This window comes from Rutilus rutilus (genome assembly GCF_951802725.1).
Source record: "Rutilus rutilus genome assembly, chromosome: 6".
NCBI lineage: Eukaryota > Metazoa > Chordata > Actinopteri > Cypriniformes > Leuciscidae > Rutilus > Rutilus rutilus.
In genome coordinates this window covers 44,997,703-45,025,684 of record NC_140214.1, presented here as the reverse complement: position 1 = coordinate 45,025,684, position 27,982 = coordinate 44,997,703, and the positions used below count along the sequence as shown (strand labels likewise).

At 37.7% G+C, this 27,982-nt stretch overlaps 2 protein-coding genes and 1 long non-coding RNA gene across 5 annotated transcripts in view; all 3 read right to left on the bottom strand.

Annotated features, from left to right (window-relative positions):
- The window catches only part of LOC311292540 (ribonuclease inhibitor-like), a 148,027-nt gene extending 120,444 nt beyond the window's left edge, over positions 1–27,583 (bottom strand). Inside the window, exons 1-2 of the mRNA XM_084412260.1 lie at positions 27,414–27,583; positions 27,120–27,290 (exon numbers count right to left, since the gene is read on the bottom strand). The gene's annotated coding sequence lies outside the window, so the exon portion shown is untranslated. The remainder of the gene's footprint in view (positions 1–27,119; positions 27,291–27,413) is intronic.
- The window catches only part of LOC311292518 (uncharacterized protein), a 1,083,963-nt gene that overhangs the window by 719,390 nt on the left and 336,591 nt on the right, over positions 1–27,982 (bottom strand). The gene's annotated exons all lie outside the window — the stretch shown is intronic.
- Positions 92–8,601, bottom strand: LOC311292573. Of its 3 annotated transcripts, none has more exons than XR_014627744.1 (6): positions 3,695–8,601; positions 3,486–3,597; positions 3,189–3,228; positions 2,579–2,778; positions 884–993; positions 92–239 (listed from the first exon to the last, which is right to left on the bottom strand). It is a non-coding gene; the product is annotated as an uncharacterized lncRNA (long non-coding RNA). The 3 variants fall into 3 exon arrangements; XR_014627745.1 differs by having other exon boundaries at positions 3,486–3,760; positions 4,165–8,601; XR_014627746.1 differs by lacking the exon at positions 92–239 and having other exon boundaries at positions 259–993; positions 3,695–3,760; positions 4,165–8,601.

Genomic DNA, 27,982 nt, shown 5'->3' with positions numbered 1-27,982 from the left:
AGTAAACCCCTAAATACAAACATTACATGTAATCCACTAAACTATACTAAAATGTTAAAGGTATTCAATGAACAGAAACCAGTAGTTCACTTTTAAAGTTACTTTATTAAGCAAGTACAAGTATCACAAAACAAGAAAAGAAAAAAGTTATATATGCATATCTGAAAATTTAACTATTTCACAAACAAAACAATAACAGTGCATCTTCTCACTCCTCTGTTGTCGCTCTCCCAACGGCCCTTTGAAAAGAGAAAATAAATCAATCAACCATTATGCCACTTTTTTTATTCCTTTTCACAGTTCAAACAGATGTGTCAGGTTAGCCTTTTGGTGCCCCACATCAAGTTTATCTAGGTAAGAGGTTTGCAAACCTGTCCTGGAACTCAGAATGGTTACTGCTCAAATAAATAAATAAACTAAACTAAACTAAATCAGTTTTGTGAGGCACCTTAGTGTGTAAACGCTGCCTGGTAAGTCGTGGCCTGATAGGGCAGCGAGGCAGTGAGTCAGTTGCCTAAGTTTTCCAGATGCAGACTTTGTACGTTTCCCTCATCTAATATACCTGATTCCTCACATTAGCTCATTAATAGACACTGCAAGATCTGAAGTGGGTGTGCAGTACTGAGGGTTCCCAGGACAAGTTATAAAACCAAACATTTGCCCATCATTCATCCAACTCAAATATTGCTTATCACTTGAAACATGTAAGTAGTAGCAACTTTACAAAGTCTGCTCGCTCTAATGTTACAGAACATATTTCTCCTGTTTTACAACATTTGCACTGGCTCTTAGTTAAATTTAAAAAACTAAACAAGTTGGCTCCTTTATATCTTCTTCATATACACTCCCTCCACTACATCCTAAGATCGGCTTCAGCACTTACACTTGTTCTTCCACGCACTCGGACAACTTCCATGGGGTCACAAGCTTTTGGTTTTGCTGCTTCCTATGCCATCACTTCCTCTTCACTTCTTGCCCGCTGTCTGTACTATCCTGTATAAATAAAAGCAAGAAAACTGAATACAAAATAAGTCATGTACAAGATTTTAACTTTACAATTCAATTAGAGTCGGATAGAAAACAAAGTATAATAAGATGGAAAAATGCAGTTTTACAGATACTAGACACATGACTTTCAAATGAAAGATTGGTATCAAAGAGCACACCCAGGTTCCTAACCGACGACGAAGACTTAACAGAGCAGTCATCAAGTGTTAGACAGTATTCTAGGTTATTACGTGAGGAAGTTTTTTGTCCAATAATTAGAATCTCTGTTTTTTTCTGAATTTAGAAGTAGGAAATTACAAGTCATCCAATTTTTTATATCAGCTATGCATTCCGTTAATTTTGTGAATTGGTAAGTTTCGTTAGGTTTTGAAGAAATATACAGCTGAGTATCGTCGGCATAACAATGAAAGCTAATTCCATGTTTCCTAATGATATCTCCTAATGGTAGCATGTACAGAGTGAACAGCAACGGTCCTAGTACTGAGCCTTGTGGTACGCCATACTGAACTTGTGATGAGACATCTCTTCATTTACTGCTACAAACTGATAACGGTCAGATAAGTATGATTTAAACCATGCTAGTGCAATTTCACTAATGCCAACATAATTTTCGAGTCTATTTAGTAAATTCTTCCTCTCCTATAGCAATGAATGAATCAAATTTTGGTCTGTTGCTCTTTGACATATCTTTCAGTGCAGGTAAATATTGTTTCAACAATTTTTGCCTGGCCGCTGGGGGCTGTAGCGTCTGGACCAATCGGACACACACAATTCATTTATTTAATGAATAATCCAGCAAACTCACTGTGAAACTTTCACCAAAACTTAACATCCCAAGTGAAGCTAACACACTGGGAGGACGGTGACTTGTTACAGGGAACACAGAGAGTTTTACAACCCAAAAGAATGTGGCCGCATGTGCAGGAGAGAGACAATGGGAAGACAGTAACAATCTTCCATGCAGACTTCACTGCATTAATCAGAGACGAACTGAGCTAGAAATGAACGTGCATCCCAGAAACTGTGTGAATGAGTGTGATGTTTCGTGTCCTATTATGTATACACCATGGTATGTATTTTATTATACAACCAACGGTCAATGTAACTTTACCTGTTTCATGTCTCCTATCTAATTAATCCTCCTTTGATGACTCACGCTTTGATGTACATCACCTTCTCTTAGAATGCAGCGTGGATTTGTTATATCTATCTATTTGTTAATTATGTATTAATTAACAGAAAAGAGGTAAGGCAGATTTGAGATAGCGTCATAAATCTTCACCACAGAGGAAACTCCTGCCAGACAGTCCACCCTTCTCATTGGTACAGCAAACCCAGAGAGGGGTGGCCATTCTCAGGCTTTATTAGAGACTGACCACAGTGACCGCCCTCTCTTTTCAGCGCTTCTCATCCGACAACAACGCAGTGTCTGCTGTTACTGGGGGAGGGCCCCCCCCCACTGGGGCCCAGCTCCCTGGGCCCAACAGGCCTGAGAAATGCCTGCCATGCTTTCATATTCCCAAAAGGGAGTCAGACTTTTCTTCAATCCAGAAAACAACTGCAACTTTACCATCACTGACGCAACGATCCACTCCTGGTCTTCTCGGCACTTGGGGACGCCGCGCCGTCCAGCGTGCCCTCAGCAAGCCAGAGCAGCAGGCTTCGACTCACAACAGCCATGTGCTCTAAGCCACCATGCTCTTCTTCAATGCCACAGACCCATCAACGAATTCAATCTTCATCCACTTCAAGAATTGTCCACGATTGCAACTGGCCATGCAAGTAAATCAATTTAATGAGGTGCTCTGAAAATGAAAATTAGCTGATGGTCCTTTTCATACTTAAATAGATCTTTTCCATAGTTCTATTTCCTGTTTCTGGTTCCACATCACTCACAATGAACCGGCACAGGACAGCAAACACAAAGGGATAAAATAGGGAGAAACTAATGAGGGAAACAGGTGACAAGGGTAAAGCAATGATGACTAAACAAGGATAACAAGGGGGGCGGGACAGAGAACGAGACAACGCAAGCACACAGCCCAAACAAATGGCCATGTGCTTACACATAAACCATGGGTCTGCCATGATCCTGCCTCAAGACCAGGGAAAATTAAAGACTAGATGGCAGGATCATGACATAAAATAAAAAATAACACAAAAGGGCAATGAATCCGTACCAGAAGTGATGGCCAGTAATCAGCTGGATCCTTGGCGAATCTGAAGGGGGGAAAGAAGAAATGATTCAATGAAAAGTCCATTAAAAGCAGTATATATATATTTTTTTACCATTCCTTTAAACAATCTTAAAATTGATTTAAATTGTAAAAACGTTTACCATTATAACATTCACACAACATGAACTGAGTAATGTCATCTTTGAGACTGTTAGTTATTACATGATTAAAAATGTAAACATAAACTTAAAGCATGGCAATCCCATCAGAAATGTGTATCAAACCATCAAATAATTTTACCTGCAGCCGCATTTATCCTGTTATGACACGTCTGAGAGTCTTTCCCTTAATGGTTTCCAGTGATTAAAGAAAGGAATGATGAAGGTGACATGAATCCACTTTCAGTGCGCCACTTCAGCAGAAGAAAGACAAAAGGACTTTCTCTATATAATACTATATATTAATCCCAGTGAGTGTAGGGTTTCGAACAGTGGGTGAAATTGACTCACTGTAGTTGGTGAATGGATCTTTCTGTTGGGTGTTCTCCCCCGATAAAAATTATTCCAATGCTTGATCTAAAAAAAAAAATGTAAACAAATATATTTTCAATATCGTTATCAGTGTTTGAAGAGGCTATGTAAACATACTTCTAACAAATAGGCCTAAATGACTGTTTTATCACTTTACTCATTCCCACGCTTTTTTACCTCTCATGCGTTTTTAAACTAACATTAGCTGACAACATTAAACACATAACGTTAACTTTACCAACAACAAAACACAGCAATGTCAGATGGTACTAACTTACATAGAAATACGTGCTTATATCGCTACGGTAATAATGAAGCAGTAAAAAAAACACACACAGAGATAACTTATTTAACGTTATCTTATGAGGTTGCAGTAAGCCTATGACCGTTATCCGTGTCCCTAGACGTTAATTTAACTGACTGTTAAGGACTGAAAAATGTTTTCTTACCTGATATCGCCAGTATTTTTACAGACCACGTACGACCCCTTCCTCTGTTCACATTCCAGCTTTTGTTCTTCATTGACATATCAACTCAAATTCGCTCAAAATGTAAGAATTCAACAGGCAGATATAATCCAGGTCTGACCGAGTAATCAATGCAAGCAGCAGCTGCTCACACACCGAGAGAAACAGACGTATTTTCAAACTTAAAATAGGCGCTCAGACAGACAGATTAACCAATCATGCTCAAAGTAAAACGGCGAAACAACCAATAACAATAGTTTGCGCGAGTTAACATAGCGGTGTATTGAGTTTTATTTGCAGTCTGTATTATTATTTAATTAATTAGTCAAATGACATGACAGTGTATGAATGCAAATGTAATAATGCAATGTAAACTGTTAGGCAAGCAGACAAAATTGTAAATTCACACAAAATCACATAAGGCAAAAGGTTTCTGCTGCACTGCTCTCTTGAGGGTAAAACTATTATTGTTAATAATGATAATTATATTTTAACATATATACTGAAGAGCTGTTATGATAAAAAATTCATGAAATGCTAATTATCACAATAATGTTAAAAGGCAGATATTTCTGTTGTATGTTGTTTCAACGTACAGATCTTGTAAAATTTCAACGTTGATTTAGAAGTGTTTTTGTTAATCTTTTTCAACAACAACTGACATTATTTCAACCATATTTCAACGTTGAAGGTCGGTCATGTGCCGGCTGGGATGTACTCATTTCCCATTAGTGAACTAACTAGGTCCCACATAGTTTGCCCATGCTGGACCTACTTAGTTGACCCAAGTGGGCCCCAAATAAGATGCCCATTTTGAGCCCATGCCAACTCTGTACCCCTGTAGCCCATTTGTAACCCATATGGGCACCAGATAAGATGCCCATTTTGAGCCCATGCCCACTCTGTACCCCTGTAGCCCATTTGTAAGCAAATATGGGCCCCAGATAAGATGCCCATTTTGAGCCCATGCCCACTCTCAATTGTTTTAAGTCAACGGAAAACAGGCCCAAGCCATTTTACATATTTGCAAACTGTGCCTTCAGTTTTTGCAATCTGTACCCACAAATTCATAAACCGTGCCCAAGCTTTCACAATCCGTTCCCACGGGTTTGTAAACTGTACTCATGGATCTGTGGCCCCCTTCAACCAGGCCACCTAGGTGCTGGATGCATTGCATTGTGTTTAAACTTAATTTTTTTTAATTGATGATTTCTTGAATTTTATATAAAAAATTTTTTTTTTTTTAAATGACAGTTTATTTGTGTAAACTCACAATAACAAGAAAGCGTTGTGCTTTTGTAAAATAAAAGAAAACAATCAGGCGCTCTTTCATGATCTCCATGAACTGGATCGTGTCTCAAAAATGAACTGAAACAATATATATTTCATATATAAATATGAAACCTATATAAAGCTTGAAATGTCCACTTGTAAATGAACAAATTCGAATTGAAAGCAAACATCGTCTGATTATGTAATCTGTATGATATGGAAGCTTATGGGTAGCAAATTTCAATTTGAAATGTAATATGCAAAATGACAATGCAATATGTAAAATGGAAATGCATTTCTGTATTTCAATTTTAATTTTCCAATACATTTGTGCAACGTTTGGTGCAAAATGAAAATGAAAATTCAATTATAAAATTTACATTTGCCATTTCATACACTAGTTTTAGTATGTACACTGAATCCATAATTTAACGTTTTATAAGTTGCGCAATTAAAATTAAAATGTATTACAGAAATGATTAGATATGTTTAACATGTTCAAGCAAAAACTGTGGCAAAATTGTAATTTAAATGTTATTTTTTTCTTAATTGCATTTAGACTCACAGTTAAGACACTTTCGATTGCATTTCCATTAAGTGTCCCGCAATGAATGTAGCAAAATTCAATGTGCAGTTTGAAAATGCATTCTGAGCCAATCACGTGCCCGTCCCGCCGTCAATCACTGCGTGAAGTTGGCCCTGCCCCCAACCCAATACAAAACGTCGGCAAAATAGGCCACATTCACCCAAAATAGACTCATATGTTTGTTCTAATTTGCGCCGATAAACGTTTATTTTGTGCTGCTTCGGTTTCTTAAATATTAAAATAATATTTATTGGTCATTCTGAGGTCACTCAGCCCATAGACTCAGCCCCCCTACCTGCTCCACATTCACCCAAAATAGTCTCGTTTGTTTGTGCGATCGTTTGTGCTGGTTAAAGTTTAGTGTGCTGCTTCGTTGTTTAAATATATATTTTTTATTTTTTTATTTTTTTATTAGATATAAAGAAACAAAAGTCAACAAATAATGAGTTCTCAACATGAAAACACGAAACGGAACATACACCAGAGGAGAGAAGAATAATAAAAAATAAAAAGATAAAAAATAAATAGGAAACAGACAAAAATTACAATAATAATAATGATAATAATACAAGAAAAGATAAGAAAAGCTAATAAATGAAGGAGATACAATCAATTAGAGCATGTTAGGAAAGTACAATGTGACAAAATTTAAAGGGGGATTTTAAAGAGAGCACAAAAAGACAATGTTTTCCTTGCTTTGTTCTTCTCTGAAACAGAAAGCGTTTGAAGGTATTGATGGAATTCGTCGAGAAAAACTTTGAATAATGGCTTTTGATTGGAAAATTTACATTTATGAATATGAAATTTTGCTAGGAGAAGTAAAAGATTTATAAAGTGAAATTCTTTCTCCGTATTAATAAATCCAAATATAACATGTTTCCAAAATAAGGAAAAATGAGGGTACACAAAATCAATAATATACCTGCAAAAGTTCTTCCAAAACATTTTGGTATAGCTACAGTCCCAAAACAAGTGTACAGTAGTTTCATCTTGTGCATTACAGAAATCACATTTTATATCAATGTCAGGTTTAAACTTTTTTGGGTAACTTTTCACTGGATAGAATCTATGAATTAATTTAAATGACACTTCTCTGACTTTATTTACTATAAGGTATTTATGTGGCAATAACCAAACTTTTCTCCAGTCAACAATATCCACAAAATTGCTCCAATAGGTAATTACATAAGGTTTGGTAATAATATCTTTTTGAAAGAGAGCACGAATGGACCTATTGCTAGGATGTGGTAAACAAAGTCCTATCCAAACCTCTAAACAATGTAATAACACCTGTGGGAATAGCATCGAAAACGATGGCGAATTCTCTAGGCGTGACAGGAAAATTAAACTTTTCCAGGAATTCGCCATATGTATATAGACATCCATCATCATTAAAAGATCACGTACTAACGTAATACTGTTATCATGCCAGTTTTGAAAAAATAAGGACTTGTTTTTATAGAGAATATTATGATTGTTCCATATGAAATATGAATGTGGGGAAAAGTTGTGTTTATAAATAAGAGACCAAGCCAGAAGCATTTGTTTGTGGAATGAAGAGAGCTTTCCAGGTAATTTTTCAATGTTATAATTGCATAACGAAAGAATCTGAAGACCACCCAGCTGGGAAAATATATAATTTGGGATAAAGTTCCAAATTGAAGAGGGGCATTTTAAGAAGTGTTTCATCCAATTAATTTTAAAAGTGTAATTTAACGTTTTAAAATCTAGAAAATTTAGTGTTCATTACCACAGTTTTTTTTAATATAGTGAGTACGATTCCTCCAAACAAAATTGAATAAAAGATTGTCTATCATTTTACAAGTTTTATTGTCCAAATATAAAGCTATTGCTGCATATGTTAATCTAGATAACCCTTCAGCTTTAGTAAGCAAGACCCTGCCTTTTAATGAAATATTTCTTTGGAGCCACTGGTTGAGTTTTTTACGGGTTTTGTCAATAGCTGGAATAAAATTTTCAGAACATCGTGTAGCTTGATTCCTAGTTATAACAACTCCTAAATACGCAACTTTTTCTCTGACAGGAATATTACAAATGGATGAAATATCACACTCTGTAATAGGTAATAACTCACACTTAGATATATTAAGGAATAAACCAGAAGCTTTAGAGAATGCATCAATTACCCCTAGAGCTACTGCAACTTGATCACTATTTTTTAAGAAGAGAGTGGTGTTATCAGCCAACTGGCTGATGATCACCTCCCTGCCTGCAATTGAGACACCTACAAGGTTGCTTTGCTTAATATGGTCTACTAAGTGTTGAGCTGCTAATAAAAACAAATAGGGAGATTTGGACAACCTTGACGTATACCCCTTTTAACATCAAATCTAGAAGAAGTCCTGTGTTTTAGTTTAATTGAACTGTTGGCATTACAATATAAAGTTCTAACTGCATCACAAAAAAAGGGCCAAAACCAAATCTTTCCAGAGTAAGAAAAATAAATTTGTGCTCAAGAGTATCAAATGCTTTGCAGAAATCCCAAAATAAAATATAACTTTGATCCGAAATCAAATGAGAAATATAGCTGCGAGCAGCGATTACGGGCCCAAGCCGGTGGCACCGCAACCCCGGTGCCTTTAGTTACCTAAAGGCACCGGGGATGGCGGTGCCGCCGGCTTTGGCCCTCCATCGCTGCTCGCAGCTATATTTATATTTATATATCTATATCTATATCTATATCTATCTATATCTATCTATCTATCTATCTATCTATCTATCTATCTATCTATCTATCTATATCTATATCTATCTATCTATCTATCTATCTATCTATCTATCTATATATATATATATATATATATATACACAGACACACACACACATACATATACATACATATATATATATATATATATATATATATATATATATATATATATATATACACACGTATATATATATATATATATATATATATATATATATATATATATATATATATAAGACAGAAAATATTACTTGTCTTACCTTATTCTGATTTTATGATACACTCAAAATATTCCACAACAAATCCTTTAAATTTAATGTAAAAATAAAAACGAAAGTAAGTAGTGTTGGTCTCACGTAACCCTCTCAATAGAATCAAAATGTTTCAATATTTGTGATGTATTTGGATGCTAAACTATTCTTTATTATAGGCTTTGTACTTCACTCGTGTTCCAATATCGATGGAAAAAATCATCCTCTTCACACGCGCAAAAATGTGCTTGGAAACATCACAGTGGAGCTCTGCTTTCTGTGAATGGTACAAATTGTAATACTGACTATTTAAACAGAGCAGTGTAATTCATTTATGTTAGGTTGACTATTTTTATTATTATATTGTATTAGGGCTATAATGAACAGGCTGCGATGTCAAGATTGCAATTCTGGAATGTGTGTGTGTGTGTGTGTGACGCGGTTGCGGTTGAACAGTGGACACAAAAACATAAATAAAATGTTTTAGTTAATTCCTACATTCATAGGAATACATTGAAAATGCTCGCTCTACTCCGCACCATTATCAATGTCTGTGCGGACGTCTGTATTTTACTAGTATATAGTATACTATAGTTAGCGATTTAAAAGCCCTCAGCGGTGTCACACGTCGATTAACCGGGGGGGAAATTTGATCACAGTCACATCCCTAATATATTTATATATAAATACAATAGGCCTACCTGAAAGAGAATTTTACTTGCCCGACCAGAGTATAGCCTGATTAGAACGTCAATAACAAAAAAATAACTTGGGAGTCACTAAAACGAGAGATTATTCTAATTTCATTACATTCATTTTAAGTTGCAATCAGCAGTTAATAATGAATGTATTACTGATCAATGGTAACAAGGTTGCACTGCTGAGGCTCATGCTGCTTCTCCAGGAGAATTGTAAAGAAATGAGCGCAGCACACAAAAAAGCAACCCAGTTAACAACATACTGACTATAAAAATTACAAATATGGAGTTTTTATATATATTATAACATATGATAGAGTTAAGCAAGCTCACTTGACGAGTAGGCAACTATTTCCTGAATACAATCACGATTGAAACTGTGACATTGATTTCATACAACAGGTTAATAAACAGTTACAATTAAGTCACTTACATTTTAGATGCAATATTGACTGTTTTTGTTCTGTTTCAGCAGCAAAAATAGTTAAACAAAGATCACAGCAGAACCATCGCGCATCTAACAGCAACTTGTTTTCTCATTACTGAATGATTCAGCATTTTGAAACGAATCGGTTGACTCAAAGATTCAATGGTCAATCCATAAACATCTGTCTCAATCATGAAAAACTCAGTCATTGGAACGAATCGTTTGAACGAATGAATCAATGACTCGCTCATTAAGATGGTCGCCTGGCGACACCTAATGGCGGTTTAGTGTTATGTTTAAAAGTATATTTTTTTCCAACGTGCACCATTATCAATGTCCGTGCGGACGTCCGTTTTTTACTTTCACTTTTATATTAGCGATTTAAAAGCACCCGCTCGTGTCACACGTCGATTAACCGATGGGAAAATATCCTCACAGTCATATACCTAATAAATTTATATTTAAATACAATAGGCCTGCCAGATGGCTTTACGGTAGAATTTTTAAAAATGTTTAAAGGGAAACTAATGCCTCTGCTACTTGCTGTATTTGAGGAATCATTCTCCATAGGCCGCCTCCCACATACGTTTTATCAAGCGACAATTTCGGTTTTACCTAAGAAAGGAAAAGACCCTCTAAGCTGTAGCTCATTTCGGCCTATATCTTTACTCAATGTGGACTGTAAAATATTGGCAAAGATTCTAGCCCGAAGACTGGAGAACATCCTCCCTACTATTTTGGCTCCAGATCAGACTGGCTTCATTAAAAAACGCTTCTCTTTCTTTAATATACGCAGAGTATTCGATATTATTTATTCTCCTGACTCAAATAAGCATATACCTGAAATTTTAATATCTTTAGATGCTGAAAAAGCATTCGATAGAGTGGAGTGGAGCTATCTTTTCAGTTGTTTAGAGAGATTTGGTGTGGGTCCAAATATTTTGTCCTGGATACAACTTTTATATACTTCTCCCTTTTCTTCCGTTATTACAAATAACACTAGCTCACAATATTTTCCATTGTATAGAGGAACTAGACAGGGTTGCCCTCTGTCCCCCTTATTATTTGCAGTGGCGATTGAACCTCTGGCCATCTTGCTAAGGTCAACTTCAGTTATCCAGGGTATATCCAGGGGGGGCAGTGAGCACAAACTGTCGCTCTATGCAGATGATCTGCTACTATTTATCGCAGACCCACATAACTCTCTCCCTCATGTCATGATGGCACTTGAGCGTTTCAGTCGCATTTCGGGATATAAACTCAACCTCTCTAAAAGTGAACTATTTCCTATTAATTGTGTAGCAAAAAATTCTTCTTTTTCTGCTTATCCATTTACAGTAGCTCCTGATAAATTTACATATTTAGGTGTGGTTGTTTCGAGAAATATTTCTGAACTGTTTAAGCTCAACTTTACTCCCCTCTTGGAACAAACTAGGATATCCCTCGAGAAATGGTCTAAGCTTCCCATCTCTCTGATTGGTAGGATCAACGCAATTAAAATGAACACACTCCCTAAATTTTTATATTTGTTCCAAACTATTCCTATTTATATTAAGAAATCTTTTTTTACTAATTTAAATAAGATAATCTCATCTTTTCTTTGGAACAAGAAACCCCCTAGAATACGTCTGTGTTTTCTGCAAAACCCTAAAGAACAAGGGGGGATGGCTCTCCCAAATTTTCAATTATATTATTGGGCTTGTAACCTAAGAGCTCTGACTTACTGGCAAGGGTCACATCATATAAATCACTTACCAGACTGGGTCCAGATAGAATCCTCGGCCTGCCTTCCTTCCTCACTTCCAGCCCTCCTTTTCTCACCCTTACCACTTGGTCTAGAATCTCACATGTTGCACCCTATGGTTTGGAACTCCATCCAGATTTGGGCCCAAATTCGCAAATTTTTTGGATGGCAGAGAGGTTCAACTTGTGCCCCAGTTGCCAGAAACCATCGATTCACTCAGCCTATAAATGATCAGGCATTCTTGCTATGGCAAGAAAAAGGAATCTTAACATTCAAAGATCTTTTCGCTGACGGTTCCTTCTTATCTTTTGTGCAATTGGAATCTCGTTTTGAATTACCTAAAACACACTTTTTCAGATATCTACAGGCACGCGATTTCACACGCAAGAATTTTATCTCTTTTCCTTCCCATCCCGATCCAAACCCTATTGACCTACTCTTTCCTGATGACCCGGAGCAAAGGGGAACTATTTCTAGCTTATATGTGACCCGATCTGGCGAAATGAGTCGGAAGTCGCAACGTTCCATTTTAAGATATGGGCCGTTTATGTGGAAAAACAATGAAATAATATTTTTTTTTTTTTTTTTTTTGTGCTAAATTTCAAAGAACAGACATTCAAAAATAATCTCCTAAAGTTTTGTAGTCCAGATAATTGAGTAAAGGTATTTAAATGACTATTAAAGTTTACAAAGTTTTACTAAATTCGCTGGAAATGAATATTGCTTTTCTCAACTCCTCTCGTCACCTCTGAGCATTTCCCGGGTATCCCCTGAAACGTCTCTGCTCTCCAAATATGGTGTTACACGTTGTATAGAACCAATCAAAAAGCTTAGAAATGTACACAAACGCTGATCATTTGTCAATGGGAAGCCCCATTTCGACTGACCGGCACGCGATTGGTCCAGCCATCCTCCTGTCAGACTCGCGCCTGTCAGACTCTGTGTAAACAAGCTAGCAGATCTCCTCAGAAAGATTCAATATTATTAATTTGAGAAATGTCGCTGTCAAAAGAGAGCAAAGTCGCCAAAAAGTCGCCAAAAGCGTTGAACTCACTGGAGGCTTCTAACCTAAGCTCTGCTGCTGGTCATCAAGGGTGGCTAAGGCTAGTCAGTGATTGTTTTGAATCTGGAGACGTGTCATCCTCTGATGACAGCGACAGCGAAAGTGACAGCCCTGTGGTATTTATCGTGTATGGATGTGAGTGAGTGCAATTATTCTGTGAGTGTATTTATCTGCAAGGAGAATCTATTACAATGTGTTTGATTTATTTTAACCCAATATTTAACTGTTGGTATATCCGTTATGAATATGTTACACTGTTATTGTCAACTAGCCTACACAAAGATATGATTGCATAGGCTAACATTATTTGTTCTCTGTTTCCTTGTCTCTCTGCCTCTCTCACTCTCTCTCTCTCACACACACACACACACACACACACACACACACACACACACACACACACACACACACACACACACACACACACACACACACAGACACACACACACACACACACACACACAGACACACAGACACACACACAGACACACACAGACACCCTCTCTCAAGCAAAATGTAGCACCTTAAAATAATTTGAGCTTCAGCCTGGCGTAATAGCATATATTAATGTCTTTGGTCAAATTAAGCTGTACAATAAATAGTTCATCCCTTTAAATGCAATGGATTTTGAAAGATATCAACAAAAAACGGGCAAAAAACTTTAAAAGCGATTTTCTCAGGTTTTCAATTGGAAAAAGAGGGCAGACGACCACAATTCAAATGTGTATATATTTACAACCATTCAAGGTATGACTTTGACTAGGATATCATTTGAAAGCTTATGGTCTCCTCTTTCCATTAATACCAAAATATCAGTTTTGAAATTTGGGTCACTGTGACTCATTTTGCTGGATCAGGTCACATATATAAAACTTATATCATTATTATCCACTTCTGTTAATGCACAAAGAGATTCCTGGCAACTGGATCTCAATATTTGTCTGACAGACAAGGAATGGAATGAGGCTAAATATAGAATTCATGGCTCTTCTATCTGTGCTAGACACAGCCTTATTCAATTCAAAGTGGTACACAGGCTTCATTTATCCAAGGCCAAGCTGGCAAAGATGTATTCCTCTGTTGACCCTACCTGTACAAGATGTAAGCAGTCCCCTGCTACCTTAGCTCATATGTTCTGGTTATGTCCTAGGCTGTCTTTTTTTTTGGTCGCAGATTTTTGTATCTTATTCTAGAATTTTTAGTAAAGATGTTTGTGCAAATCCTTTAACTGCCATCTTTGGTATTGTGTGTGAAAAAAACGCTTTGTCAAAAAGCGAATTGGACTGTATAGCCTTTACTTCCCTACTGGCAAGGCGCTTAATTTTGATTAATTGGAAACAGTCCTTCCCCCCTTCTTTTAAACAGTGGGCCAGAGATGTGTTACATTTCCTGAGTTTGGAAAAAATAAGACTTAATTTAAGGGGCTCCGGGCCTAAGTTCACTGTCATATGGCGTCCTTTCATAAATTATCTCCAAAACCAATTATAACTATAACTGGACGAATTGATGCTGTCGTCAGGTTTTGCCTTTGATCTACTGATGTTATTATTTCTCCTTACTGTTTTCTTTATATACACGATGTAAAAGCACAATGTATGTCTGGATGCATGTTGTGTTGTTGGTTGTGTTGTTATGTGAGTTTGTATGTTGATTGTTGTTTAAATAAAAATGTTTAAAAAAAAAAAAATACAATAGGCCTACCTAGTAAAACGTTTTATATACTATTTTGATATCCTTTTGGACACAAGAGGGCAGTATAGCCCTATGTTTGCTTTTTTGTTGAACCAAATAGCACTAAATAGCCTGTTTTTAACTTTTTCATACTTCTTGAATTGCAAAAACAGAATAAAATAGGTTTAGTTCTCTTAATAGTTTAAGAGGAGTGGCTAAAAATTCAGAGGCTGATTTTGCAAAAAAAATACACATTCAGACCAAAATATCTGACTTCCTGATGGCCGGAGCTAATGAATGTAAATTAGAAAGTTGTCCGGCTCGATGAGAACAATATACAAACTATTTTTTTTTTACTGTAGTTAAAACTAATCCCCCCACTTTTGTCAAAAGCATTTTGAAAGTGACACACTTCCTGCTGCCAGTTGGTGGCGCTATAACTTTGACTCACAATAGTCACATCAATGTGATCGGCCTCTGACCACGAACACACTGCTGAAGTTTTATCAAGATCAGTTAATGTATGCAGAAGTTATAACACACTTCCTGTTTATCTTTTCTCGCTATAAATTCGTTTCATCGCCACGGCCAAACCGTTCGAGATATCAAAAATCCGTCCGCAATTTAGCATCCTCAATGTCTTGACTTCATGCTGACCGAGTTTGGTGTGGATCGGATCAATTCCCTAGGAGGAGTACATTAAATTCCACAGCATGCGTTTTTCAAACAACCCATAATAGCTGACTTCCTGTTGGGCAGAGCTAATAACTTAGAGTGCGAAAGTTGTTCGGCCCGATGAGATCTATATGTGTACTGAGTTTCATACTAATACGTTCTTGTATGTGTCCAAGATTTAAGATTGTGTTCTAGGGGGCGCTGTTGAGCCCCCCTGCCACGCCCGGGTACCAGCTTCAGCCCGGCCCTAATGGCCGCGGGTTCTGACCTGCGTGCAAAGTTTCATGAGTTTTTGAGCACGTTAAAGGCCCCAAAAGCCCCCGAACCCTTGAAGAACAATAATAATAATAATAAATATAGCTGCGAGCAGCGATTGCGGGCCCAAGCCGGTGGCACCGCCACCCTGGTGCCTTTAGTTACACTAAAGCCACCGGGGTGGCGGTGTCACCGCCTTGGGCCCTCCATCGCTGCTCGCAGCTATATTTATTTATATATATATATATATATATATATATATATATATATAAATAAATATATAAATATATATATATATATATATATATATATATATATATATTTATATTTATGTATATGTATATATATATATATATATATATATATATATATATATATGGCGAGGCGAGGAACGGGCAGAGAAGAGCAAACGTTTTTGGACATTCATCATATTGCATTGGTTTTCATTTCTTGTCCTCAAACCGAGCACTAATCTGTTTATTTTTAAGTCACACATTCTCCATTGATTAAAAAAGGGGTGGTGTGGCGCAATGGATAAGACACATGCCTTTGGTGTGAGAGACCTGGGTTCGAATCCACTGTGAGACACCAATGTGTCCCTGAGCAAGACACTTAACCCCTAGTTGCTCCAGAGGCGTGCGACCTCTGACATATATAGCAATTGTAAGTCGCTTTGGATAAAAGTGTCAGCTAAAATGAATAAATGTAAATGTAAGACAATCAAATGTATTTTTTAATGGTAGTATTATTTTATACAGAAATAAATAATTTATAACTCAGATGAGAATAAAGTTAGTGTTAATTAAAATTGTAAGGAAAACAAATATATTGATCTAAAATCTACTATCATTTGCTGCAAATAGGTTGACTATTTATATTTATTATTATATTTTATTACGGCTGTAATGAACCGGCTGCGATGTCAAGATTGCAATGCTGAAATGCACAGTGTGTGTGTGTGTGTGAGGCATGGGCGCAATCGAACAGTGGAAACATAAAAACATAGGCTACTCCGTCGGTTTGTTCATACAGGACATCATTTAAACTGCACTGTGTTTACTTATATTTATGTACACTCGCAATAAAACACAACATTGTGCTTTTGTAAAAAAAACATTCAAGCAATCCCACCCCCGAAATGGCGCTATTTTTTAAATGAAACTAAAATGCTCACGGCTGCATGGGCAATAACGCGTCTACAGCGAGGAACGAGCAGAACAGAGTGAATGTTTTTTAGTTCATTCCTACTGGACGTCCGTATTTCACTTTCGCTTTTAAAGGGATACTCCACTTTAAAATGAAAATTCTGTCATCATATACTCACCCTCATGTTGTTTTAATCCTTTATGAATTTCTTTCTTCTGCTGAACAGAAAGGAAGATATTTAGGAGAATGTCAGTAACCAGACAGTTTCTGATCCCATTGACTTCCATAGTAGGAAAAAATGTATACTATGGAAGTCAATGAGACCAGAAACTGTCTGGTTACTGACATTCTTCTAAATATCTTCCTTTCTGTTCAGCAGAAGAAAGAAATTAATAAAGGATTGAAACAACATGAGGGTGAGTATTTGATGACAGAATTTTCAATTTAAAGTGGAGTATCCCTTTAAGTTAGCGATTTAAAAGCCCCCGCCGCGGTGTCACACATCGATTAACCAGTGGGAAAAAATTCTCAGTCACATCGCTATTATATTTATATATAAATACAATATACAATGGGCCTACCTGATTTTGAACACAAGAGGGCAGTATAGCCCTATGTATGACTTTTTTTTTTTACTAAATAGCGCATTCTGGCTGATTTTAAACTTGTACATAATTCTTGAATTGAAAAAAACTGAATAAACCCAAAACTAGTTCTGTTTCGGTTTAGTTCTGATATTTGTATAATTTTATATAAAAATAAATGGTGTATAATTAAATTTTAAGAAGATATGAGATGTTTTCTGATTCCTTTTTTGACATTATTTTAATCCCTCGCCATGTCAAAACCGTTTGAAATATTTAATATCCGTTCACAATTTAGCATCTTTAATGTATTTTCATCGTGTTAAAAAAGTTTGGTGTGAATAAAAAAAAAAACACTTAGCAGGAGTGGGTAAAAAGCAGAGGCTGAATTTGCGAATAAATCCACATTCAAACCAAAATATCTGACTTCCTATTGGTCGAAGCTAATAACTGTATATTAGAAAGTTGTCCGGCTCGATGAGACCAATGTACGTACTGATTTTTGTAACTGTGGGTAAAACTAACCCCCCCACTTTTGTCAAAAGCATTTTGAAAGTGACACACTTCCTGCTGCCAGTTGGTGGCGCTATAACTTTGACTCACAATAGTTACATCCATCTGATCGGCCTCTTACCACGAACACACTGCTGAAGTTTCATCAAGATCAGTTAATGTATGCAGAAGTTATTCCACTTCGTGTTTCTCTTTTCTCGCCATAAATTCGTTTCCTCGCCACGGCCAAACCGTTCGAGATATCAAAAATCCGTCCGCAATTTAGAATCCTCAATGTCTTGACTTCATGCACACCGAGTTTGGTGGGGATTGGATGAATTCTCTAGGAGGAGTACTTCGCATTCCACAGCAAGCGTTTTCCAAACAACCCATAATAGCCGACTTCCTGTTGGGCTGGCGTAAAACTTGACCAGGGGAGGGTTGTTCGGCCCGATGAGATCTATATGTGTACCGAGTTTCATATTAATTCATGCAAGCGTGTTTGATCTATGGACCAAGTTTTCGGACCCAATTCAAGGGGGCGCTGTTGACCCCCCCTGCCACGCCCGGGTACCAGCTTCAGCCCGGCCCTGATGGCCGCAGGTTCTGACCTGTGTGCAAAGTTTCAAGAGTTTTTGAGCACGTTAAGGACCCCAAAAGCCCCTGAAACCTTGAAAAACTCAATAAAAGCAATAAACAAATCCCCCCCTCCCCTCACACACACAGAGACACAGAGAGAGGGAGAGAAAATTCTTCAGAAAATCCACATTCAAACCAAAATATCTCTCTTCCTGTTGGTTGGAGAAAGTTCATGTAAATTAGAAAGTTGTCCGTCTTGATGAGAACAATACACATACCAAGTTTTGTTGCTGTTGATAAAACTAACCCCCCCACTTATGACTAAAGGTGGCGCTACTGAGCCCCTCACCACGCCCGTTTCTGAAACTTTGCACATGTCTACGGGCTAATAAATGTGATGTGTCTGTCGAGTTTCATCCAATTTCAAGTATGTTAAGAGTCTCAAAAGCATCAAAAAAGAATATTAAAGTTTGAAGCGTTGCCATGGCAACAGTATTAAAGATATCAAAAATCCTTTCACAGGTCTACATCTGCCGTGTGTTTACATTATACACATAAAGTTTGAAGCAAATCGGGTAAAAATAAGAGGGTGATTTCAAAGCATTTTGAAAGGGACACACTTCCTGCTGCCAGTTGGTGGCGCTATAACTTTGACTCACAATAGTCACATCCATGTGATCGGCCTCTTACAACGAACACACTGCTGAAGTTTAATCAAGATCAGTTAATGTATGCAGAAGTTATAACACACTTCCTGTTTCCATTATTCGCCATAAATTCGTTTCCTCGCCACGGCCAAACCGTTCGAGATATAAAAAATCCGTCCGCAATTTAGCATCCTCAATGTCTTGACTTCATGCTGACCGAGTTTGGAGCCGATTGGATGAATTCCCTAGGAGGAGTACATTAAATTCCACAGCATGCGTTTCCAAACAACCCATAATAGCCGACTTCCTGTTGGGCTGGCGTAAAACTTAGAGCACGAAAGTTGTTCGGCCCGATGAGATCTATATCTGTTCCGAGTTTCATATTATTATATGCAAGTGTGTTTGATTTATGGACAAGTGTTCGGATTCCGTTCCAGGGGGCGCTGTTGAGCCCCCCTGCCACGCCCGGGTACCAGCTTCAGCCCGGCCCTAATGGCCGCAGGTTCTGACCTGTGTGCAAAGTTTCATGAGTTTTTGAGCACGTTAAAGGTCCCAAAAGCCCCCGAACCCTTGAACAACAATAATAATAATAATAATAATAATAAATATAGCTGCGAGCAGCGATTGCGGGCCCAAGCCGGTGGCACCGCCACCCTGGTGCCTTTAGTTACACTAAAGCCACCGGGGTGGCGGTGTCACCGCCTTGGGCCCTCCATCGCTGCTCGCAGCTATATTTATTTATATATATATATATATATATATATATATATATATATATAAATATATAAATAAATATATATATATATATATATATATATATATATATATATATATATGTATATGTATATGTATATATATATATATATATATATATATATATATATATATATATATATGGCGAGGCGAGGAACGGGCAGAGAAGAGCGAACGTTTTTGGACATTCATCATATTGCATTGGTTTTCATTTCTTGTCCTCAAACCGAGCACTAATCTGTTTATTTTTAAGTCACACATTCTCCATTGATTAAAAAAGGGGTGGTGTGGCGCAATGGATAAGACACATGCCTTTGGTGTGAGAGACCTGGGTTCGAATCCACTGTGAGACACCAATGTGTCCCTGAGCAAGACACTTAACCCCTAGTTGCTCCAGAGGCGTGCGACCTCTGACATATATAGCAATTGTAAGTCGCTTTGGATAAAAGCGTCAGCTAAAATGAATAAATGTAAATGTAAGACAATCAAATGTATTTTTTAATGGTAGTATTATTTTATACAGAAATAAATAATTTATAACTCAGATGAGAATAAAGTTAGTGTTAATTAAAATTGTAAGGAAAACAAATATATTGATCTAAAATCTACTATCATTTGCTGCAAATAGGTTGACTATTTATATTTATTATTATATTTTATTACGGCTGTAATGAACCGGCTGCGATGTCAAGATTGCAATGCTGAAATGCACAGTGTGTGTGTGTGTGTGAGGCATGGGCGCGATCGAACAGTGGAAACATAAAAACATAGGCTACTCCGTCGGTTTGTTCATACAGGACATCATTTAAACTGCACTGTGTTTACTTATATTTATGTACACTCGCAATAAAACACAACATTGTGCTTTTGTAAAAAAAACATTCAAGCAATCCCACCCCCGAAATGGCGCTATTTTTTAAATGAAACTAAAATGCTTACGGCTGCATGGGCAATAACGCGTCTACAGCGAGGAACGAGCAGAACAGAGTGAATGTTTTTTAGTTCATTCCTACTGGACGTCCGTATTTCACTTTCGCTTTTAAAGGGATACTCCACTTTAAAATGAAAATTCTGTCATCATATACTCACCCTCATGTTGTTTTAATCCTTTATTAATTTCTTTCTTCTGCTGAACAGAAAGGAAGATATTTAGGAGAATGTCAGTAACCAGACAGTTTCTGATCCCATTGACTTCCATAGTAGGAAAAAAATGTATACTATGGAAGTCAATGAGACCAGAAACTGTCTGGTTACTGACATTCTTCTAAATATCTTCCTTTCTGTTCAGCAGAAGAAAGAAATTAATAAAGGATTGAAACAACATGAGGGTGAGTATTTGATGACAGAATTTTCAATTTAAAGTGGAGTATCCCTTTAAGTTAGCGATTTAAAAGCCCCCGCCGCGGTGTCACACATCGATTAACCAGTGGGAAAAAATTCTCAGTCACATCGCTATTATATTTATATATAAATACAATATACAATGGGCCTACCTGATTTTGAACACAAGAGGGCAGTATAGCCCTATGTATGACTTTTTTTTTTTACTAAATAGCGCATTCTGGCTGATTTTAAACTTGTACATAATTCTTGAATTGAAAAAAACTGAATAAACCCAAAACTAGTTCTGTTTCGGTTTAGTTCTGATATTTGTATAATTTTATATAAAAATAAATGGTGTATAATTAAATTTTAAGAAGATATGAGATGTTTTCTGATTCCTTTTTTGACATTATTTTAATCCCTCGCCATGTCAAAACCGTTTGAAATATTTAATATCCGTTCACAATTTAGCATCTTTAATGTATTTTCATCGTGTTAAAAAAGTTTGGTGTGAATAAAAAAAAAAAACACTTAGCAGGAGTGGGTAAAAAGCAGAGGCTGAATTTGCTAATAAATCCACATTCAAACCAAAATATCTGACTTCCTATTGGTCGAAGCTAATAACTGTATATTAGAAAGTTGTCCGGCTCGATGAGACCAATGTACGTACTGATTTTTGTAACTGTGGGTAAAACTAACCCCCCCACTTTTGTCAAAAGCATTTTGAAAGTGACACACTTCCTGCTGCCAGTTGGTGGCGCTATAACTTTGACTCACAATAGTTACATCCATCTGATCGGCCTCTTACCACGAACACACTGATGAAGTTTCATCAAGATCAGTTAATGTATGCAGAAGTTATTCCACTTCGTGTTTCTCTTTTCTCGCCATAAATTCGTTTCCTCGCCACGGCCAAACCGTTCGAGATATCAAAAATCCGTCCGCAATTTAGAATCCTCAATGTCTTGACTTCAGGCACACCGAGTTTGGTGGGGATTGGATGAATTCTCTAGGAGGAGTACTTCGCATTCCACAGCAAGCGTTTTCCAAACAACCCATAATAGCCGACTTCCTGTTGGGCTGGCGTAAAACTTGACCAGGGGAGGGTTGTTCGGCCCGATGAGATCTATATGTGTACCGAGTTTCATATTAATTCATGCAAGCGTGTTTGATCTATGGACCAAGTTTTCGGACCCAATTCAAGGGGGCGCTGTTGACCCCCCCTGCCACGCCCGGGTACCAGCTTCAGCCCGGCCCTGATGGCCGCAGGTTCTGACCTGTGTGCAAAGTTTCAAGAGTTTTTGAGCACGTTAAGGACCCCAAAAGCCCCTGAAACCTTGAAAAACTCAATAAAAGCAATAAACAAATCCCCCCCTCCCCTCACACACACAGAGACACAGAGAGAGGGAGAGAAAATTCTTCAGAAAATCCACATTCAAACCAAAATATCTCTCTTCCTGTTGGTTGGAGAAAGTTCATGTAAATTAGAAAGTTGTCCGTCTTGATGAGAACAATACACATACCAAGTTTTGTTGCTGTTGATAAAACTAACCCCCCCACTTATGACTAAAGGTGGCGCTACTGAGCCCCTCACCACGCCCGTTTCTGAAACTTTGCACATGTCTACGGGCTAATAAATGTGATGTGTCTGTCGAGTTTCATCCAATTTCAAGTATGTTAAGAGTCTCAAAAGCATCAAAAAAGAATATTAAAGTTTGAAGCGTTGCCATGGCAACAGTATTAAAGATATCAAAAATCCTTTCACAGGTCTACATCTGCCGTGTGTTTACATTATACACATAAAGTTTGAAGCAAATCGGGTAAAAATAAGAGGGTGATTTCAAAGCATTTTGAAAGGGACACACTTCCTGCTGCCAGTTGGTGGCGCTATAACTTTGACTCACAATAGTCACATCCATGTGATCGGCCTCTTACAACGAACACACTGCTGAAGTTTAATCAAGATCAGTTAATGTATGCAGAAGTTATAACACACTTCCTGTTTCCATTATTCGCCATAAATTCGTTTCCTCGCCACGGCCAAACCGTTCGAGATATCAAAAATCCGTCCGCAATTTAACATCCTCAATGTCTTGACTTCATGCTGACCGAGTTTGGAGCCGATTGGATGAATTCCCTAGGAGGAGTACATTAAATTCCATAGCATGCGTTTCCAAACAACCCATAATAGCCGACTTCCTGTTGGGCTGGCGTAAAACTTAGAGCACGAAAGTTGTTCGGCCCGATGAGATCTATATCTGTTCCGAGTTTCATATTATTATATGCAAGTGTGTTTGATTTATGGACAAGTGTTCGGATTCCGTTCCAGGGGGCGCTGTTGAGCCCCCCTGCCACGCCCGGGTACCAGCTTCAGCCCGGCCCTAATGGCCGCAGGTTCTGACCTGTGTGCAAAGTTTCATGAGTTTTTGAGCACGTTAAAGGCCCCAAAAGCCCCCGAACCCTTGAACAACAATAATAATAATAATAATAATAATAATAATAATAATCCTAACGAAAACAATAGGGCTCTGCGCCCTTTCAGGGCTTGGGCCCTAATAATAATAATCCTAACGAAAACAATAGGGCTCTGCGCCCTTTCAGGGCTTGGGCCCTAATAATCCTAACGAAAACAATAGGGCCTTCGCCCTTTCAGGGCTTGGGCCCTAATAATCCTAACGAAAACAATAGGGCCTTCGCCCTTTCAGGGCTTGGGCCCTAATAATAATCCTACCGAAAACAATAGGGCCTTCGCCCTTTCAGGGCTTGGGCCCTAATAATCCTACCGAAAACAATAGGGCCTTCGCCCTTTCAGGGCTTGGGCCCTAATAATCCTACCGGAAACAATAGGGCCTTCGCCCTTTCAGGGCTTGGGCCCTAATAATCCTAACGAAAACAATAGGGCCTTCGCCCCTTCAGGGCTTGGGCCCTAATAATCCTACCGAAAACAATAGGGCCTTCGCCCTTTCAGGGCTTGGGCCCTAATAATCCTACCGAAAAAAATAGGGCCTTCGCCCTTTCAGGGCTTGAGCTTCTCTTCATTAGATGGAGAGCCCGCATAATCATCTCTCAGAAGAGCTTTTTTAGATGCAGGAGGCTTACATGGTGTAGCCGGATACGAGGGAAAATCATCTTCAGAGGCCATCAAGGACAGCTGGCCTACCGAGTTAGAGTAGTCATGACAGCTGGACACGAGAGGGTTTGCCGAACCTGTTGCAACTGCCTGTTTAGCAGCCTTCATCGCTCTCTTTTTAACCCGTGTAGACATATGGGTAATCGATTGATCATATCCAGACTCTGCTCAGGATCTAAATATAGTCAGTTACTTAACTTTTGTATTTTTTGCACACGCGCTCGGTAAAACAGGAGCGGTTAGGTCGCCATCTTGGAAACCCCCCGCTTCGTTGTTTAAAATATTAGACACTGAATTATAGACGATGACGTCACCAGCCCTCGACCTGCTCCACATTCACCCAAAAAAGGCTAGGTCGATTAATTTGACCCGTCAGATTCCGTGACCATGTTCATGTGTATTAATACCTTATCAATATGCTTTATAAAATGGAAAGGGACTCGCATGTCTGCCTCATATTTTATGATTATACAGCTGAATAAACAGAGATGGTCACACATCACATTCGTCACTTTATTGAACATTACAGTCAGTTATAAATAAATCCTTGCGATCTCAGAGTAATAGGTCTATGCATTTGTAAGGAAAAACAATAGGATCTCTAACATTATTGAGTATTACAGTTAATAGTAAGCTAATAAGAATAAAGATAAGCATGTATCAGACAATGATAATATTTTATACAAAACGAAACCATCAACACAGTCCAGCATCAGACAACAGCAGCGCAGCAGAATGTTGCCATGGGTGTTGACGCTTGATAACATTCTCCCAGACCCAGACGGTCCAACATCGTACTGGTTCTATCACCTGCAGACGCGTAATAATCTTCGGAAACACTACCATTTCTCTGTCCACGCTCCACTTCATCTGCTAGTGAATGTAACGCTAGTATCAGCTCTGCCGCCGCCGTGTTTCCTTCCAACACCTCAAAATACCATAGACAGTATACGCACCATAGCCTATGTTGAGCCACGCCTTCACGCAGTGATTGACAGGGCGGGGCGGGCAAGTGATCGGCTCAGAATGCATTTTCAAATTGCACATTGAATTTTGCTACATTCATTGCGGGACACTTAATGGAAATGCAATCGCAAGTGTCTTAAATGTGAGTCTAAATGCAATTAAGAAAAAATTACATTTACATTACAATTTTGCCACAGTTTTTGCTTGAACATGTTAAACATATCTAATCATTTCTGTAATACAATTTTTAATTTAATTTTAATTTTGCAACTTATAAAGCGTTAAAATATGTATTCAATTTACATATTAAAACTAGTGTATGAAATGGCAAATGTAAATTATATAATTGAATTTTCATTTTCATTTTGCACCAAACGTTGCACAAATGTATGGGTAAATTAAAATTGAAATACAGAAATGCATTGCCATTTTACATATTGCATTGTCATTTTGCATATTACATTTCAAATTGAATATTGCTACCCATAAGCTTCCATAGTATGAAAGGTGCATTTCTCTCTAATGGCGCATCCGCTTTACAGCGGATATGGAGTTGTTTGCAGCCGACACTGATTGAGAAAACACTAGTTTATTAATAAAAAATTTAAATGCCTCGTTATTTTTTTCAGACACATTTATTATCATTAGCCTATAAATCACCTATAAATCACCTCTCTGTATGGTTCCAGAGACATAGCTCTTCTCATTCAGCATCAGCACGGTGGTAAAAATATAATTTCCGGGTTCTAATTTGGCCTTAGAAAACCATTAAAATCGACCTCATTTCCATATTAATTTGTGAATATTTTAAATGTTTAATAAATAAGCAACAAGTCATAAACAAAAATCTGAAAATACGTCAATAGTTGGTTTTTTTGCGCAGCATTTGGTGTGTAGTTCAAATTCAAATTTTGGTGTTAAATTTTGGATTTTAAAAATACAACAACCGTTCATTTTTTGTTTTTCGACTACTGGTTAAAAAAGGAAAAACGAATGGACGCAAAAGTACACGGACCTGATTCAATGGATTAATTGCATTTTGGAAAAAAAATGTCATGGATCTATTTCATTTTGGAGGAAAATATAATCCGTTTTTAGTCTTTGAAAGTCAAAATCTGGATTACATTTTTTTTTTATGTTATTATAACCTAATAATTCTATGTGAAAATTTGAAACCGAAAATAGTGGTTTTCATCTTGCCACTTTCTTGGTAAAGAAAACACATTTTTTACTCAAAGTAATCAAAATGGATTTACTGCGTTTTGCAACCAAACTCTTCATTCAATGTTTTTGCTACAAAATTACGTTTTATTATGCATAGACAGCACATGCTCTCTCTCCCATCTAAACGCACACATATGGACACACACTCGCACAGTGTTGTCAGCGCTGCTCTGAAGATTTTATCAGTAAAATAATTTAACAACTTAAAAGCTACAAGACATTTATCCTGGATATACTTAGTCTCACTATAGGAGAACCGCTGCTGCCGAACACTGTTGAAGACACTTATCGAACAGTCACTTATCGAACACTTATCTCTCTCTCTCTCTCTCTCTCTCTCTGTCTATGACAGCATTAATCAGCTAATAATTCAATGGCCCATCGTCAATTATTCCTTACTTATTGCCGTATTCTCTGATAAAATTAGAGACTTGAGTGAAGCACCACAGCACCACCTGCGTCTTCATGTTGTAATTGTCACAGACGTATATTTTAACAGCGGACGGGCCACTTTCAATTAATCACCAGAATTTGTTGGCAGGCCTGATTAAAAGTCGTGGCGGGCCGTGTTTGGCCGGCGGGCCTTGTTATTGACACGTGCTCTACAGTAACTGAAATAATTATTGACCCATGATCAAACTGTCTGTCTGGAAATATTATCATCAGCTAACATTACAACTAATAGTAAAGTAATATTATAAATAAATGAGCAATACTCACATCAGTGTGTTGAGTTGACAGTGTTTATCCTGCAGTAGAGCAGCGATCTGATTCACTCGTGTGTCTCCTAGTTCATGTTCTCTCAGATTCAGCTCTCTCTGGAGTAACGTGTTTTTACCCACAACTCTATTCACATACTGACAGGCTTCCTCTGCAGCAGGACTCAAAAACCTGCAGAAGAGTCAATTCAGTTCTCAACTAAATGTCCAGCTTATTATATACTTAATACTATATTAGTTATGAATATTTTGCCTGCATATAGCTAATTTAGTTAATTATTTGATCCCGTCTCACCTCAGTGTCTTCAGTTGATAGTCTGGATCCTGTAGTAAATCATTGAGCTGCTTCACTCCTGATTCTCCAGGATCATTTCCTGTGAGATCCAGCTCTATCAGGTGTGAAGGGTTTGATCTCAGAGCTGAAGCCAGAGCTTTATAACCTTCTTCTGTCACACTGCAGTTAGAGAGTCTAGAACAGAAAGGAAAACATTCAGCTGATTAATCAGTTAAACCTGAACAATATAAATCTGAATGATCGCTCTTCCAGTCGCCACTCGCCAAATTAAGGAAACCCCTCTTTCTGGTGGTCTACGGCACATGTTTCCATGGCTTTTGGCTTGCTTAGTTGGGGACATTTAATATTCAACAATATTATTGATCTGCCTTACTTAGGGTGGATGATGGCGCAATTTTCTCCTAGGAACAAACTTTGTTGTATTATTTACTAGGGGTGTAACGGTTCACAAAATTCACGGTTCGGTTCGATACGATACACTTGTGTCACGGTTCGGTTCGGTACGGTTCGGTACGTTTTTGATACAGCAAAAAGAAAGAAATGTCAGATAAATTTCCTTGATTACATTT